This window comes from Esox lucius, chromosome 17 (genome assembly GCF_011004845.1).
Source record: "Esox lucius isolate fEsoLuc1 chromosome 17, fEsoLuc1.pri, whole genome shotgun sequence".
In the NCBI taxonomy this organism is placed as follows: domain Eukaryota; kingdom Metazoa; phylum Chordata; class Actinopteri; order Esociformes; family Esocidae; genus Esox; species Esox lucius.
Window position 1 is genome coordinate 5,216,776 of NC_047585.1, and position 5,068 is coordinate 5,221,843.

A 5,068-nucleotide genomic window follows, 5' to 3' on the forward strand; every position below is an offset into this window, starting at 1 on the left:
CACAGGTACAACATGATATGCATGAGTCTTTTATATGATATTGTCAAATGTATCATGATATGGACAAGGGGGGTTTTGATTGTTCAATGGACTTTGGGCAAATGTATTAATCATGAGTTTATATTTTCATCAGATTTTCTGCTGAACACCGTTAACACTGATTGATGTTAATATGTTTATGTGTCAGAGTGTGGTGTGTCAATTGTGTCTTGTTTACATTAATTTACATTTGAGGAACAATAAGACCTCATTGGTCACTCACTCCTTTTTGTTGCTTCGTCTTAGTCATTTGTAACATAAGTGTATGGGCCTTTTCTTTTCATTAGGAATTGAATTGTCCTTTTAATGTTTAATCAAAAATGTACAGTTTTTTCTTACGTGTGATAGGGGGGTGTGTGTTTAGTTGACAACAGAACATCTGTTTATGTGTACACAGGACATCACGTTCAGTCAAAGCGCAACAGTGATTAGCTAATAGTCTATACAGTAGAGGACAACCGGAAGTTCTTTGAGATGAGATCGGGTTTGTAAGACCGAGTAACGAGTGTCATGTAATGTTTTTTCTTACATGTGTGAAAGGGGGGAGTTTTGATGTGTATGCTTGTTAGGTTCAGTTTACAAAAGAGGATCTGTTTATGCGTACACAGGAAGTCATGTTCATTCAAAGTGCAAAAGTAATTAGCCAATGGGCTTAAGGTACTGTGATATGTGTTCCAGGTTGCGATGTCTATAAAGTGGAGGACAACCAGATGTTTCTTTGAGATGAGATTGAGTTTGTAAGAGCGAGTAATGAGTCTGTAACCTCATGAACAATAGACTATCAAATGCTGCAATAAATAACTGAATTACTCTCTCCCTTGACAACCAGGTACGCAATCATTATTTCAACCACTATACGAAACGGCTGATATCCAACATTTCCAATAAGCAAGACTCAAATCAATTGCCATTTTCACAATAGTAGCTAGTTATCCATACTTAAAAGGAGTAGGCTTTATATTTTAAGTGACTTTCCAATAAACAGGTAAGGGGCAACAAAGTGTCCAACTTAAGTTGGGTCTGTCGTTTGTTCCATAGATGAGAGCCGAAAGAAACTAAAGGCAGCCTTACCCAGCTCTGAGGAGAGCAGTGCAATTCACATCTGTGATCTGGTTTTGTGGCTGCTAGGAATTTATATGCAGAGACCTGTTTAATTTTAGAACCATCTAAGCTAGTAAATTCATATTTATCATAATCCACAACAAGTATATCCAAGCTTTTAAAATCATAATGATTAAAATGGAACAAATAAAGATCATGGGATTTGTTTTCTTAGCATTTAAAACCAGTTTAAGCTCTATGAATGATCTCTGTACTGTCTAAAAATCAGACTCCAGCAGCATCAAGGCATCTCTATAAAACATCACTGTGTTTAGGTCTAAAACCAGATTGTTCGGTACTAAGTATACCATTTATGTAATGATGGTGCAGTGTTGCAGGAGTATGGAACCAGGTGCAGGCAGAGGTAATCAGTGTAGTTCTTTAATTTAAACAAAAGTAATACAGAGCACAAAAACAACAAAAGAAAAGGCTGACTTCAGCAGCAAAACGAATGCAAGCAACAACATACGGTACTTACATAAAACGGCAACACACAAGCCATCCAAACTCAACAACAACAATGATCCACACTGTGGGGAGCAGAAGGGAAACATTTAAACACATACAAATTAGTAGATAGGGACCTGGTGTGCATGATTAAGACATGTGACAAAACAAGTCCGGGATGTGTTCATATGTGTTGGGAATTAAGGGTGTATGGAACGGTAGCGCTGCTGCTCACCATACCATGACAATTTAAAGACAGAAATAAGTGTAGCCGCTTGTTCCAGAATCTTTGGCTAACAAGAGAGCCTGGAAATTGGTTGATAATTATCCAGATCACTATTGTCCCCTCCCTTGTGCAGTGGTAGGACAATAGCTGTTTCCCAGGCTTAAGAAATATTTCCTGAGATGTTAAAATGTGTGTTACTGTGCCAGAAATCTAAAATGTCAAATCTTGAAGATTTTTGGTATCTATGATGAGCAAAGCAGCTAGGACATCAGTGCCTATGAATAAATAAATAAATAAAAACAGGAATATTCTTTATTTTCTGCATCAGTTGGGTGGCTGAAAGCAAGAAAGACAATCAAGTGCCTGGCCAGGGTCATATTTAGAATGTTTTCTTTCAAATAAGAAATCAGCAAAGACAAAGCACTTATTGAAGGCATCACATATTTAAAGGTTTTCCATAATGATGTGGTAATCAATGGTTTCCCAGAATTTAGAAGGATTACCAGCTGTCTGTCAAAGCACTAAGGATATAGTAACATTTAGCCGTTTTGACAACTACAGTCTATCTATTTCTCAGTTTCCTAAAAAATTACTATTTCACCAGTTTTTCTCACCCCAGGCCGGGCTTGATTCTTCTTTGGAAAGAGGTTTGATAATTCAGAGGAGAACCATAGATTGATCAAATTTAGTATTTTGTACTTTTTCTACAGATGTGGCATATTTGTCAGCCAAGGAGGTAAACATTTATGGAAAGTACAATAAGTGCTAAAACAAGATCTGGTATACAGCTAGTGGAGATAACCTCTGAAAGAAATTGATAATGAAAGAATGAGATATTTATTATTCCTATTTAATGGTTAGAGTTTTTCAGTCACTTAACACCAATAGGGCAGTGGTCATTGATATCGTTAGCAAATACTCCACTGGCTGTAACTAACTGGGGTGTTTGTTAGAATAATGGCTATTAACGTAGGTTTTTCAGGATGTTTAATGTTGGGAAAGGTTGGATTAGTTATCAGCTGAGTATGATTCAGCTCTTTACAAATATATTTTAACATATTAGATCAACCAATCAAGATCACTCAAAATCAAGAATTCTGATATTGCATATTTAGACAGTAAATCAGATAGGGTACATGGAGGAGCCAATGGAGGGCGATATACTCCCACTTGAGTTAGTTGTGAATTTTTACCAAGTGACACTTTGAGAACTAGACATTCATATTGCAATTCATATTGCAATACCCCCACCTCTGCCAACTATCTGCTCCATAAAATAATGTGCAGCCAAAAAAACTGTCAAGTACAGCTTCAGATATAATCATGTGTCTGAGTTGAACGAGTCGGTACACTAAGGTTTGACAATACAACATACTCCAAAAGACTTGTGACAGGACAAATAATAACTCACAAAGATAATAACAACAAGGTCTAAATTAAATAGGCAAGAGATGATGGGAACAGGTGGTTCAGAAAACTGGTGAACCAAATGAAGGTGATAAGGGGGCGTGGGTAAACAAAATAATTGAGCATAGATATACAAATCTCGATCTAGACATATGACTACAAAAGAATCAGTTACAGGAAAACATATCAAATGAATAACAGACATCAAACAGACTAAGGAAACAAAAAAAACTGAATTAATATCAGATGGTGTATCCAAACGAAACCTTCAGTGGATGAACAGTACTGTACATATTTGTGGTACTGGAGATTAACTTAACGGGGACAAGAAGTACCATGATAATGATCTACTAGATTAAGAAAAGACCAGATAGGTTGTTCAGACAACTTGTTCGTTCATCTAACATTTAAAAGGTCCTCATGAGAATGATAGAAAATGCAATGTGCATCATAAACACCACAAGTACTAAAAAGATAGAGCACAATATTTTAGTAGTTTGGAACAAGAAATTATTGTTACCGCCTACAACAATCATGTAGATGTTTTCTCCAAAATAATTTGTATGATGTTCATATATTTACATAGTTTTTATCTTTTATCAAGATATGTTTGCTATCATGGGGTAACAACTATAGAAAGCACTTGTTAATATGAAAAGCATTCTATTGGTATTGGCTAATCAATGGGCCCACTGTACCATTGTTATTGTGTCATACTGGTTATAGGCATCACTTATGAATACACTCCAATATGGCTTTTGTGGTACACTGAATTACTTGAGCAAAATTGCTAAGCAATTAAAAAATGATTGAGTCAAAGCAAAAGTGGAAATGTATGGGGTTGAGTAAGTTGGCCAAGTAAATTATTGACTGTGTCAAACAATGCTAACGTTAAAAAACAAATACTTTTGAATGGTCTGAAGGATATACAGCGCTGGAAAAAATTAAGAGACAACTGCACCATTTTCCTTACTTTCCAAAAAAGTTGAAATAAAAAGTTTGAGTGAGGAACAGAAGGGTTAAAATTAAGAGACAATTGCACCAACAGTTGGGTATGGTTAGTGATGGGTCAGAGTTCAGAAGGGTTACAGTAGTAGGGAAGAAACTGTTCCTGAGCCTGCTGGTGCGAGAATGGTGAGACCTGTACCACCTGCCTGATGGGAGGAGGGCAAACAGCAAAGAAAACCAAGGAGCTCTTTGTGGATTACAGGAAATCTGTAAGCTACAGCCACGTCCCAGTTCTTATCGATAGCACTGAGGTGGAATGTGTCCAGCTTCAAATTCCTGGGTGTCCACATCTCTAAGGACCTCTCCTGGCCCCTCAACACCTCAGCTTTGGTCAAAAAGGCACAGCAGCACCTGTACTTTTTGAGGAGGCTGAAGAAAGCCAGCTTGTCCTCCAAGATCCTTGTGAAATTTTACCGCTGCAAAATCGAGAGAATTCTGACAAACTGCACCAAAGTGTGGATTAGCTGCTGCTCCATAGCCAGCCAGAAGGCTCTGCAACGGGTGGTGAAAACCGGCCATCGCAAACCTCCAGCGGAAGTGGTGTCTGCGCAGGGCGTGCGGGATCATCAGGGACCTTTCACATCCATGCCACAAACGGTTTACACTCCTGCCATCAGGTGGTACAGGTCTCTTCTTTCCCGCACCAGCAGGCTCATGTACAGTTTCTTCCCATCCACTGTAACCCTGCTGATCTCTGTGACCCATAGAACTCTGTGAACTCTGTGATCCATCACTTACCACAACCCTCCCGCCTCTCAGGTCCTTTTTGCACTACCTGATGTCCTTTTTGTACCCTGATGAAGACAGCGTGTCTGTTGAAACATTGGTCTTATTAAAAAA